We start from the raw sequence: 14,603 nt of genomic DNA, 5'->3' as shown, positions 1-14,603 counted from the left end.
GTGTCTTTATTGCTTTTACGTACGTATACCACGAAGACTTCAGCTAAAGGCAATTCTTCTTTACGTAAATCCGGATCCAGCTCATGTTAGGACACAGCTAATGCCAGGTTAAGGCCTGACCTCAAGCCCTAGCTCCGTATGTCCACTCCGATCTGCCATCAAAGCTGGATGTATATACATGTAAACACATGTATCCCCCCATCCGAGAGCATCTTTGGAGAGACAAGGGAAGCTCAGTTCCTAAAGGCTCTTGAGTTTTGGAATACAGATGATTTTTCTACATTCTTTATGTAACACTGAAACCTGACTTAAGCATCCTATTTCAGAGGTTTGAGCAGAGGAAGAACCTCTCTCAGCCCGCGTTAGCCACCTGTGAGCAGAAGAAAACCATTCCAAACCTAGGCAGCTCTGTGCAGGTGATCTCCGAGCTGTGTCCCACCTCCTCCTGGTGGTGGCTCATGGGCGACTCCACCTCTGCCTTACGGTATTCTGCTTGCTGTGAGATAGCAGTCTCGAAGTGTGACCCCAATCTCAGTGGGGGTACCCAGGGGACCAGGAGCCTGTGACAAACCCCACACAGGTACCACCTGTCCAGTGTGGATGGTCTTGATGGTGCCCAAACTCGATCTTTCCCTCTACATTTCCCTCCCACTTAGTTTAGGTACTGTATCACTAAAGTCAAAATTCTTCACGTGTCTTCTTGGGAAGGCTGGTCACTTACGCTAGGATCAGAAATTCTGTTAGGAATACTTCATTTTGGAAGGTAAAGTTTTGAGATGTCTTTGAAAAATCTCCTGTATCAAGCCAGTGCTTAGTGTTGTGTTCAATAGCACACAGATGCAATGCATACCTAGAGGAGAAGAAAACAATCGCGAAGCACTAAAATCTGTTATACACTCTAAATTCAGCTACATTAGTTTTCTAATACAGACATTTAGTTTACTGTTAGAAAACAGATATTTCAGAACCGAGGCGAGGCTAAAAGGCCTTCACTGTTATTACAATTTCTATTAATAGAGTGAAAATTACTTCTGATATATTAGCATAATAATACCAAATATAAATATATTTACATTATCACAACTGTTTTGCACGCATTTTTAAAACATCCATCTCTGTAAATACTGAAAAGCTGAATATTTTAATTATTTCTTTCTTAAATCACTGCCTAGCCATTAATACTTACAAATAGTTTTTCTCATTTTCTGAAAACATACATTTCAGTAGTCATTGAAGGAATTAAAATTAGCACAAATTTGGAGAATTAAACATGACTGACTAGGATAGCAAAGGGTCCTGGGGGAATGGTCCTTCCCAGTTTTGCAAAATACTTTTGGAAACCTGTGGGAAATAACTAATCACCGAGGGGGTTTTTTTCCTAGCTTCATATAACCTTTCATACTCTTCCCAAGAGATAAACGTATTTTATACACTCTCTAAAGGGAAGTAGGAATGGCTTGATTTGTTTGGTGGTTTTTTTTTTTTTTGAAATCTCAGACTTGGAATTCTTTGAGCAGTCAAAACAGAAATGGAAACTCTCAAAATCAGAGTTCCTAAATTACTACCATCCCAAACTAAACTGAGGATCTGTGTGCTAACAATGACAGCACTGACAAGAGGTCCTGAAAGGCTTTAAGTATCCCGATCCAAAGCAGCTGTTTGTTATGCTAAAAACAACCCCAGAGTTCACCACAAATATTGGCTTTTGTATTAGATGAGAGTCATGTAATATTGTATACCAAACAGTATGTCATCAAGAGAATAATTATACATCGATTTATAATTTTTTCCCAGATGGTTTTATATGATTTATATACAGAATTCACATAGCTGTGAGTGACGGATGACAGTTTTGATCCACCATCTCCCTAGTGGCTTTGAAAGTTTTATTTGATTTTTTATCACCCTTCAAACGTACAAACATACTTATTGAGGATTCCTTTTCTTTTTTCTTTTTTTTTTTTAAAGTTACAAATAGGTAATACAATGGGGGAAACTATGAAAACTACCTTAGAAGAACATACATATTTAAGTGAAAAGCAAGGGTTTGTATGTTAGAATGTTTGTGTTTAATCTGAGTTTATATACTGCTTTCCTAATATGCAAGATATTAGACACTGATTTATGACCATTTTTGTAATTCCCCTGCAGTTTTATCATGACAAAATTATATCCTTAGGTAGAACTGAAATGTCAGTTGATGATTAGTGCACTATTACACCTTTTCACTGGATGGTAATGGAAAGTGTCTATAAATCTACCTGTTAAGAAGTCAATACAGATTATACCAGCAGTTAACTTGGATTTTTGCTATTCTTAGGTTGGCAATTACATGTCACATTAAAGACTCTTATTAAGCCAAATTTCCAATACTTGTCAATTAGTATGCTTTTCTGCAGAAACATCAACAAGAGCTTATTTTTCACTATTTTATGGTGATCCGACTGATGCCAGTTTGTTGCAGAAAACATACATCACAAACGAGCTGAGACAAGCTAAACAAACCTCTCAAAATCTAGGACACGGCATTCACTTTCAGTGTGTGCATGATCATTTGTACAAGCCTGAATGAAATCCATTATGTCATCTCTGTTCAATGAGGCTAGAGAAAGCAGAAACACTAGCATCACCCAACTGTCAAAAAGCAGACCTATTTGCAAGCGTTGAGTTTGAAGCACAGAAGGGAACGTTCTGCACAGGATCACCAGCTTTGCCTAGCGGAGACGCGCTTGAGCTGTGGGCCAAACAAGTCTCAGGCATCACAGCTTAAAGGACAGATTTCACAGCGTGTTCACGGCTCAGCTGCTTCTAGGTTTCTATCACGTTCCACAGCAGTGTGTGGTGGAGAGGTGGTGCAGGAGAGGAACCACCCTGAACTAAGTGGAAGCGGGATCATGCCCATTGTGTCAGTTCAAAAACTATTTGTTTTAACTACAGGCAATGCCAGTTAACAGAAACTGCAGTTCATAATTCTAGAGTTGTAAAGATCCTGCAGCAACGAATACACGGTGCCGTCAAAGTTTCGATAACCAGTCGTTGCATGCCTGCACATCGAGATCTTTTTCTTGGGCTTCTGATGGCTGTCTGCGAAGCTAATAGCATGTGAAAGGAGTGAGGTGGCCAATTCGCTTCTTTTAAAAGAAGTTTTGAAATGGCTGTACAGCTGAAAGGCGACATACTGTGAACGGCTCCTTTGTCATTGCCTTTTTCTCTTTTTGGTCGATCCATGTTGCATCTACTTCACAGTGCTAGGTCCCTGCTTATTTATAAAAACAAATCAAAACACAGAAAGGCCGTGTGGAGTAGAAAGGTTCTTTTTAATTAATGCACTGGGACAGTTCCCATAGCAAGGTGCCAAAACTCTCCCTTACCATGAGCACACTTCGGTGTTCATTTATTGGGAAAATTTCTGACTAATAAAGGATAAATATTTGGAGGGTTTGAACCTAGATTGTGCTTCAGTAATTTTCCCTGCAAAATGAGAATGATACTATTTGCTTTCTTCCATTCTTTGTTTACCTTATGTAAAAATACAAATAAAAACATATATACATTTACAGTAAGATTATATGGTTCAAGCTTTTGTGCTTGAACCCCTGAACTGGAACTTAGTCACACAAGTGACCTTTTTTTAAGAAATGTGAAATCCTTTGTTTTCAGAGGGGAATCAGTGTCTGCAAAAAATGTTGCAAAAGAATCTTCCAGAAGAACTCGAGTCTCTGTGTAAAGGTAGAAAATATCAGCTAACCATTATGAAGTCTAGAATTTATTCATGTCGGATCTCATGATGTCAATGCTGCTTTAGTAAAAAGTGAGTAAGAAAATGGTTCAATATTATTTTAAATATAGCCTGTCTTTCTGCCAGTTATAAACAAAATTTTAAAGATTGTTCTAAAAGAAACTGAAAATCCATTTTGAAAGCCAATTCTTAAAAGCACTGAACAGCACTGATACCAGTTTTCCCCAGCTTCTTTCACCTGTTTCCTGTTCTTGCAAACTCTTCTCCATTTCAGATATTTTTTCTCATATTTTGTCTAGTTAATATGTGTCTCCTGAGGTTAGATGTGTATTCAGCTATTCCCATCTACTTTATAAAGCCTACAATTAAGACTGTATCTCATTTTTAAAACTTGACTATTCTTTGGAAGAATTTTGAGCCTCTACTAATCAGTAAATGTAGAAAAAAAAAATTGGTACAGTACTTATTACAGAGAAAAGAATGTCAGCTAGATATGACAACTCGGACCAATTTTGTTTCACCTGGGATCTTTTACAAAATGCCATTCCTTGATTGCTTCCACTTACTTCTGCTCTCATGTGACCTCTTTTCTGCCCTTTGCAGTTTTTCCTTTCTGCTGCTGCTGCTTCTCCCCTCCTTTCAGCTTGCTTCTGTTGCTTTTTTGCCGGGTTTCTATTGAAATATTTGGTGTTCATAATCATTTGGGTTAACAAAAGGTACGCTGTCTCTTGCTGTGTGAATACTTACCATGCCTGTAGCTTAATTAATATTTGTGCTATAAATAGATTGTGATACAATCACAACGCTGAGATTTTTGGGGCATAATTTACATAAAGCAATTGTTCTTTAGTGTAATTAACTGAATGTTACTCGATGGAGCTTGGAGGCTTTACTTCTAAATCTGTACGTTTTCTGTATCCTCAATAATGAAGACACTGAAAACTTAAAATTAGACTAACAAACAATATCAAATCTAAAACTGTAAAGCAAACCAGTAAGTAGTAGCTTGCTGTTCCTTTGCAGTAAGTAGGCATTTAGATAGTAATGGGGCAGTGAATAATCTGTGGATTTAATTTTTTGCTGGAGCTGCTAAACAGTCTTGAAGATGAACCATAGATTTTATCCTGGAAAAAGTATGATCATGAAAACTAGAAATAAATTATACATAAAACTAGAAAAGTAGATGTAAATTTTAAACAGGTAAATGAAGGTAATACCCATCAGGTCCAAAATGGAAGGATAATTAATCCTGCTGCTGAGTTTACCGTTCAATATGTTTGTGTAGGGAAGTTAGGATACAAATACATACTTTTTAAAATCAAAACCACAAATTTACACCCCATCAATCTAGTAACAGGAATAACTTTATTTTAGTTGTCTATAGGTCTAGAACGATGACTTTCCTCAGTGTTGTGAAATAGAAAATGGAATCTCTGATGCTTCAAAGGTTTGATATCTGCAAAGGAGGTCTGTATAAATCCTTGTTAAGTTTTACAGAGGCATTGGAACTACTTTGCTGAAATAAAGAAGATAAACAGTGATTCCTGAGCACGATACAGAAATAGCAGTATGAAGACAGTACAAAAAATAACTTGAGTGAAGGAAGAGAATAGGGAAAAAAAAGTCCACCAGAGCTAAAATTGAAGAAATAGGGAAGAAAAAACATAAACTACAGTGTATCTTCAAAAAATGTGCACAGGTGAAGAGTACGCTACCTAAGGAAACCAACAGTGTTGGGGGTTTTTTATACACTAGATGTACTTAACATTTTTATTTCAGTCAAACAAAAAAGACCAACTATAAATATATGCTACAAAAGTTTGAGAAGTATGACACTGCGCATAGAAATGAAACATTTTTTAGATTTCAGAAATTTATTTATAGGTAAGGCATCATTCTGACAGGGCCAGGCTTGTGCTGAGACCTCCCAAATTCTGCCCTAGTACTGGTTTCATAAATAAAGCTCAGAATGGAGCAATAAACTGAGAATGTAGTTTACTGGGCGTGAGATTACATGGCTTGCCGATAAGCGTGATCTTAATCATTTAGTCCTACCATCACAACCTAACAGTGAAAAAAGATTGAAGGTAACAAAGCAATGATAAGACCAAGTTGTAGAATCAGACTGAGTTGAATTTAACATTGCTAAGTTTATAGGGTAACAGCAGGAAATGTGTTTCGACGCTTACAGAAATTTTTATGAGCAACTGGGAATTTCAGTGCCTGTAATAGATGCCGATGGTAAAGGAACTGAGAAATTACAGACATATAAAGACTCAGAGTAAGACTGGAGAAGAAAAAAAATCCCTGAAATTGCTATTGCTTTATCAAAATGACATAATGCCTATCTACAATGGAAATTTATTTGTAGAGGTATGACACAAAGCTGTCACTTTGAAAGTGATAATCCAAGTCACTCGTAACATAGGAAAAAAACAGTGTGTTGAATCTCAAGTCACTTACATGGAAGACTGGCAAGGAAAAGGTGGATTTAAAAAAAGGCAAACCATGCACAGTATCATTTCAGAGAGGGAATTTTAATATGCAGCTTTCGTTTCCCCTCCTTGTTTCAGAAAAGGTAAGTATTTCTGAACAGAAGTGTAAGATGCCTTGTAAGACAGCTGAGACCCTCATCATACTGCCTGAAAGCGATCATGCATCTCTTGACAGCAGAAAGTATGAGTGACAGACAGCACCATGCTTTTCAGAGGTTAAATGGCATTAATAAATTCAGTCAGTGGACAGATTGCAAATATTTGGAATTACACAGTGCGGTTCTGCAAATTGTTGTTTTCTTTGCCTGGAAAAGAAAGACGTGGAATTAAAACTTATGTACCTGTTCCAACAAGCGGCCTAAAAGCCGTAATTCCATGTAAACCTCATTTTTTATGCTGGTTGGATCTGTCCTGGTATCTTGGTTGGGAGTGTGAGCTTGAAACTAGACAAGCTGATGGATTGTTTGGCAGGTATGGGTCAAACTGATCATCGGGTAAAAGGTGCATTTCTTACACGTATGTTGGGTCCAAACTGATTTCGTACTCAGAGGAAAAACTCATGATACATGAGGTACATATCCTTACTAAACTGTAATAAAAGCAAAAAAAAAAGCATAAGCTAGAGATCTTTGCTATCGGCAATAGCATCCATCTCTCTGGGTGTGACTAATTGAATTTCTTTAAGGATAATACCTTGCCCTTGCCTGCATTCCTGTCCGCTGTAAGAGGTGGACAGTGAGGATTTCAAGCAGCACTTTGTTCTGTGTAGACCCCAGTGAGGTGTTCTGCTGTACGGGTCAAGAAGGGACCAGACTCATCCAGGTTTGCAGCAACTTAGGCAAACTCCTGACTAAATTGGTATGACTTGTACTCCTTGCGTTCGCGAGAAGATGATGAATGTCTGAGCTAATTTGTGCAGTTTACTAGAGATTTAGGTTTTAACAGAGTGCACTACGCACAGCTGTGGTGTCTCATCAAAGCTAGTCCCTGCTCTCTGTGCTTCATAAACCAAGCTCTACTATGACTTCACTCTATTCCCCAGTCATCTTCCTCCTCCTTTCCACCTGCTACAGGGAAGTGTGATGTGTTAATTACCTAATTAACACATCTTCTTTGTCATTAACCTGGCCTTCTCTTTATCCTGGCTACCCACACCAGAAAGAAGGATGTCAGGTGGATCAATTTACAGCAATCTAAGCTGTTTACAAGCATATAGGCAGTTTAAAACAAATAGTATGTTAAAAAGGTCTCAATAGGGAAACAAGTTTTATTACCAGCTACTGAGATAGTAAAAAATGACATTTTCATTAGAATAATATCTATGCTGTGCTCTCTAATGCCCAGCTTGGGAAAAGCTGAGGAGCGTTTGCTAGGGAAAAAAAAAAATAAAAAAAGAAAACATGCCCCAGTGGGCAGAAAAAAGGAAGAGGAAAAGATTACTCTGAAACAATCACCTGCTGGAAGGGTGCAGGATCAGAGAGGACATTTCCTGACAGCAGCCTTTGGGTGAGTCGTTGTCTCCTGCTTGGAGCGTGCTGCTGTGCGTAGGGAGGTCTCCTGGGGAAAATCCTGCCAAAGGGTGATTAGCAGCAAGAGGTTTTCAGGGGTAGACTACTGCTTTGTTCTATTTGATTTAGGTGGCTATTGTTATGGAGGGATTTTGGGTTTAATTTGTATGGTTATGAATGTAACAAAACATTTTTAAAGGCTAATTCAAAAAATGAGAGTTACATGTTGCTTCAAAATACTTCTAGTGCTTTTAAGCTGATTGATCTCCTGAGTGGAATCCAAAACTTGATAGGAACTCTTTGAGTGTAGAGATGTATTTTAAATCCATTGCCCCTCCAGAGCATAGGTGACCTACCTACCAGAGGCTCAAATTTTTAATTTTGTCTGCTTTGGAATGCTGGTGTGGAGAGATTTGTTGACAGTTCTTCTTTAAAAAGAAACATTTAAAAAAAAAAAAAAAAAGGGAAAAGGGGGGGCAACAAAATAACTCAGTGGTTGCACTGCCATTATGTCAATGGTAGCTGATTACCTTGAGAAGTCTAGTCTGTAGTATTTTACATATCTTACCCAGCTAATGTTGCATGAAAATCTATAAATAGCCTTGGCACCTGGTGCTCCCCTTTGTACATAAGGTGTTTGTTGTTTTTTTCTTTCATAGTCGTACATGGTCTCTTTTTACATGGTCTTTCTAACAACTGAGTTACTACATAAAAGGAGTTGATAATACTTTCCCATGAAAGGTTTACAAGAATTAAGAGGCCACTAATATGACTTTATGCATGGCTTTATTCTGAAGGCATTCTGTGAACCCTTTCAAGCAGTAAGAATTGCAGAAAAATAAAAATAAATGCCAGTTATTTATATGATCTTAGGTTTAGGTGGGAGATTGTACGGTCTGTCTGCTGAACTCTGTCAGTACCAAGGTGTTTGTGGAAATACAGAGGCTGCCTTCTGTCTAAATCATACTTCAGATGCTGAAATCTAATTTTAAATCAGGCTACTAAAGCTTAGGTAAGGAGTGGTATAAACCCAAAAGTGTAATAGTTCTATATCTCTTGGGTGCAGTGAAGAACACCAGAACCCGACTTTTTTTTTTTTCTCCCCACCCTTCTCACTGTCTCATAGCCTTTTTCTTAAGGAAAAGTGAGAGTTGGGTTTAAAAAGTCTTCCAGAAAACCTTCTCAGCTTATTTCTAGAATCTGGCCCGTGTTCAAATGCAAGGTAGTAATTAACTCATCCTCAAATTAGGTGATTTTTCAAGTCTTTTCTAAAATTAAAACTCTTTCTGTTGCAAATGAAATCTCAGGAGCACCCTCCTGAGTGCAGTGCGCAGTGCCTGGTGATGCGTGGCGTGAAGGATGCAGCTCATATGCTGCTGTGTGACTCACAGGGGATAACGTCCTCAGTGCGAGGGGATGCTGTCAGCTCATCCTGCATTTTTTAATCTGAGTTCATTTGCTGTAGTTGTTCTTCTGGAAACATGATCAATTTAAAAAATTAGCACCTGAGACACCTTTAACAGATTTGGGTACTTAGTTGAAAGCAAGCAGAACTCCATGACATGTTTCATTTTGCTCTGTTGCAGTCATCTGTCTTGGTCAGAGCTTAAGACCGAGCCTGTAGGTGTAAAGCCTTGCCTTATCTGTATGTCTACAGAGGTAGTTAGGATGGGAACGCAGTCTGTCAGAAATTAGTTTGTGTTATCCCAAACACTTACTAGTTCCGGAGCAAAGACGAAGTGCTTTTTTGAGACATGTCATCAGGAAGCGATATTAATGAATGCAGACACTCAGTTTGCGGCAGGACCTGCCTACCGTCTCGCGTAACAGATACCGTTCTCCGTGTGATCTTTGAAAGCGCGTCTGTACAATCCTGAAGGTCCTTACCAGCTCTGGGCACCACGGTGGTGAGAGCTGCAGTCTTTGGAGATGCCGGGGGTGTGCAGCAGCTTTTGATGTGGACCCCTCTGTTCGGAAGGCTCTGTGCCTTTGAATCCCGGCTGAGAGCTGGCTGCCTCCAGACAGGAAGAAATTGTCTTCCTGGTGTTCCTCTAGGGATGCTACCTGCCTCACAGCTCTTCTCGTGTGTTCTTCAATCCACTTTAAAGCAGTATTTGGAATTGTCATTCACACCAGCACAAACATATGTTCCTTGAAGCCAGCGGGGGCCCTGCACCTGGGCTACGTCCCGCTGCCTTGAAAGTCACTCAGCATCACGAAGTAACCACACGGCACTCAAGAAGGAGGTTCTGTGCGAGTCCTGCAGTTATTTCTTTATTGAGCACGTTACTGCTCCAAAACAATGGGGAGAGATGATGAGCATGGATAGCTGTGTATTTCTAAGTTAAAAAATCCCTACCAATAGTGAGTGAAATAAACTACACATTATATCATGAGCAACAGCCAACTAAATCACCCTGATTATTCCTGACATCAGCCTCTGGGATTCCCTCTCTCCTCCTGAACTGCGTGCTGTAAGAAGAATTTACAAAATAAAAAAATTGCCAACTGCTATTCAAATGATAAGTGGTGCATGCTAATTGCATTTTATATGGCGATTAATTAAAAATAACCATGCAAATGTCTAATTTAAGAGTCACTCAATTCACTAGGTCTTCAGACACCGCCTAGCTGCCCTAGGCATTTGGTGGTTAGGCAATTTATTCAAGCTTTCAAAATATTCTCAAAATGTCTAAGATAATGAAGGCTCTTGGAAAAAGTTCCAACTAGCTTAGAATATATAAACAGAGGTTTCAGAACAGTAAAATAGCACTGCATATATTTGCATTTTTGAACCGAAGTACTCTGTGTATACATAAAAATAGACCAGGAAGGGAATAATAGAGATTCTAAACAATCTGAATATTTTGCTGCAGCGCAGAGTGGACTAGTTCATAGGTTATTTCATTGGCTGAAAAAAAAAATAATCTTACTTAGATCCAACTTCTTTTTTTCCTTTAAATAGGAAGCATTTGATACACGCATAGTCAGGGACTTTGCCTTATTCGCAAATATATATAATTGTATCAGGAGAGCTATGTCATAACTGTGACTTGATTCAAATATAGTGAATTTTAATCAGTGGAATATGCAATCTACAGAAGAGATTACAATGGCCTGGTGGCTGAGAGATTAAAATATATAATGCGAAGAAAATTTTCAGAAAGTAATGAATAAAAATTTACAGAAGGATAATTTACCATTTTTACTAATAGAAAACTAATGTTAATACTTGAATTGCTATTTTAGGATCTCGTTCCATATGCCTTTTTTAGTAGAATTTTTATTGAATTTGGTCAAAAAATAACCAAAAAGAGGACTGAATAAGTGTCCAAGAAAACCCCTGCATTCAACTTCATGGTTTTGCTTACGTAATAAACAGTACTGCAATGACTATTGCTACGATTCTTCCTAGACAAAATACTTGTGGTTTCTGTTCCATACAAAAGAATATATCCTGTTCCACGGCACTGTACTCTTATAACTTACCTTTTTTATTTTAAGTCTCTTTACCAGATACCCAAATGTTTTTCAAAGAGGTGAATGAGTCTTGGGCTATGACAAATGGTCTTAAAAGCATCGTCTGCACTGGGGCAGCTTCACCCCAGTAAAGGAATAATCGATACGGCCATCGTGGAAAAGAGAATGATGCTGTAAGGGCGTTCACCATGCCATTCTGAGCCAGCTAAGAATTGTTTCATCTCTGAAACTGTTACAGTAAATGTGATGTATACAGCAAGTTTATATGCAGGAATATTCTGGTATTAAAACAGAGAAACTTTAGATCAATAAATGCAGAGTACACTTACTTTTCCATGCATTAGTGATGCTCTTAGTGCTTTCCAAGTATTCTATTCATTTTTTAAAAAAAATAATTTAGTAATAACAGATACTTGTTTTCTGGGACTATTCTAGTTTGCAGAAGGCTACAAATAGAATCATAAGTTAGTTTATCTGCAGACATTCCTACCTGCAAACACTACATAAGCATAAAAGTAAATTAATTAGTTATAGTATTAATGATGAAGTATTTCTCCAAGTTTTATAAATAGCAGTATTTCTTGCCATGTACAGTGAAACCCACAGTGGCTGAGATTATATGACTCTCTCCACTCTTCTCTAAAATGAGTTTTACACACAGAATACTTATTTTACTTTTTAATGTTTAAATAAAGTTTACTCTTTAAACACTTCAAATAGCAGCTGTATAGAATCATGAATAGGAGCGATGGAAAAGACATACTGTGGTAGATTTTTTTTTTTTTTAGTTGTCGTTTGTTCATACAGAACTTGTAACTTGTTTTGTAAAAAAAAAAAAAACCAAAACAAACGAACAAAACCCCCAAACAAACCTTGCAGTATGCTGTCAGGGGTTTTTTTAGTTCTAAATGACTCAAGTATTTCAGTGAGGGGATTCAGATTACTTCCCACTGGCAGCACCTGCTGTAGATGCATCAACACTGGAATCTCCGTGTTTACTAAAACCCCTCTTTGTGTGTCCAGAAATTATATGTTTGCTCTCTGTTATTCTGATAGTTTCCCCAAGTTAAAAGAGCTTTTTCTGTTTCCTGATGACCTACCAGTGAGGTGTGTAGTACAGTCTGAGGCATATTTTATAGACTTTCCTAGGTGAAACTTTGAAAAGCGTTTCATAAGTTCTGTCATCGGCTTCTTCATTGAGCTAAGGTCCTGGGCTTTCATAAGCAGTACGTTCAATACATAATTGCTTCAAATTTGGATAAGGTGCCAGAACACATGTTTCTAGCACTCTCCAGATTTGCAAATACACCTCAGGCCCAGTTTTTGGACTCTTAATGATAAAAACCTCTGTTTTCTGAAGTAGCTATTTTTCCCATATAAATTACCTACATGAAAATATCCTTACCCATAGTTCAACAACTAAAATTGATTCCTTGTTTCTGCAGGATGTTTGAATTAGAAATGAAATTAGAAAACTCATTTTTTTTAAAACATCGGTAGGATAATAAAATAACAGAGAGAAAAGCATAATACTTATCTTTAGCAAAATACTCTATTGCACTTCCCTGTTTTGATTAACGTCCCCCATGCTGAAAGTCACCCAGATTGGTTTCATCATAATATTAGTCAGAATTGAGTATTATCTGAGGTCAAAATCAGCAACCATCAGTTGAATATCTCCAGTATGTAAAATAGAGCAATGTTATTCTAGGTATTTCTACTATTTCTCCTTTTCTCATGCGTTGTGTTTTGTTTTGGTTTTTTTGAACACTCACAGGAGGTTTTATTGCTGCAGTTTCATAAGTATGTTTTATTTTCACCTGAGAGCAGATTGGCTCTCAGCATGGAAATTATTTCCTGGGAAGCTTGAAAACTCAATCGAACCATTGCTGAGAACCAGCAGAGTAAGGAATGGAGTTGCTGGTTTTGGCAGAGCGCTATGTATTCAGCGCTGATAAGGCCAGTTTCACATTGGTCAGCAGCACAAGGGATCTGGCGAGGACCAGGAAGTGGTCAGAGACTCCAAAGTGTCAATGTATTGTCTTCCAACCGTGCTCTCTTTGTTGAGACAATGACAAAGGACAAGGCTACCTGGGAAGGCGTATTACTGCTCCGAACCTCCTGCGTGTAGGGTCAAGAAGTCCATGACTTCCCTCTCTCATCCCGCTAGGACCTGCTAGAGCCCACTTCCACCCTTTACTGGTGGCCCCTGTAGGTACGGTTCCACCCCGGGCTCTCTGCCGGCCAGCGTAGGCGGTGACCCTGTGAAACCGTGGTTGTGTTAGCAGATGTTAACGCCCTTTGTCCCGGTCATCTACGCTTGTCTCCTGCGTGCACAAAACAGCTATGTTTAGCCTGCAGAACGATATGATTCCACCGAGTTGCTCATTCTGATGAGCCCTAAATAACGCTGTTAAATCGCTATTCAAATTGCCTAAATGTGACTCTTCTTTTCTTTTCTTTTCTTTTTTTTTTTTTTTTTTTTTGGCAAATTTTAAAATTTGAATGAAATGGGAAACTGGCTAATAGGATGTCTCACTGACCTTCTTGTCCCTTTCCTTTCAGAGTATACAAATATTACATATCCTTTAACATATAAAGAGTGTAAACATAATAAACATTTATATTTCAGGACAATAATGATGATTCCGTATGAATCTTTGTAGTTCTTTTGTTCCATACTTTATCATCTGAATTATTTCTAAAGCATTTTAATAGAAAAACTTTATATAACAATTCTACAGGGAAAAATACCTAAACATTTTCTAAGCTCATTTACCCTTTTAACAGACCCAGTTACCATAACAACGTGAATTGTCACTATAGTAATATTCTTTTATTATGAAACACAGGATTTTTTGTACACAGGATATTTTCCTAAGCATCTTGACCTTCAAAGTTAAAGTTACTTAAAAATATTTTCTGGAAAGTATTTCATAGTTTCATAGGACAATATGTGCAAAGGATAATTTTGAAAAATGAGGTTTGTTTTTTATTTAGAAAAAAATCAAAAAGCTTTTCCTCAGAAATAATGGAAATCTTAGATGCTTACATTGTGAGGGTCTTTACTATCCCCCTACACATTTCTTTTGTTTACTCCCTTAATTTTTTGGCTTATGTAAAGTAGAACAGGTAAAGATTTTTTTTTTAAAGCTTATTTTTGCTTCTCATATGTTTCTTGTCTCACATTTACAAGGACGTTAGTTGCCTTGAAGCTGATCATTTCTATTTATATATGTAAGAACCTGAGGATCAAAAAAACCCCAAAAAAGCAGGTTTGTAGGAAATGCCTTCTCTTTCAAACAAAAATAAAAAGCTATACAAAATTATAATAAATATGTCAGTCTATATAAAGTATATATTGTATTTACATGTAATCAT

The sequence above is a fragment of the Grus americana genome, chromosome 4 (genome assembly GCF_028858705.1).
Source record: "Grus americana isolate bGruAme1 chromosome 4, bGruAme1.mat, whole genome shotgun sequence".
Taxonomy (NCBI): Eukaryota; Metazoa; Chordata; class Aves; order Gruiformes; family Gruidae; genus Grus; species Grus americana.
This window is presented reverse-complemented; position numbering follows the sequence as displayed.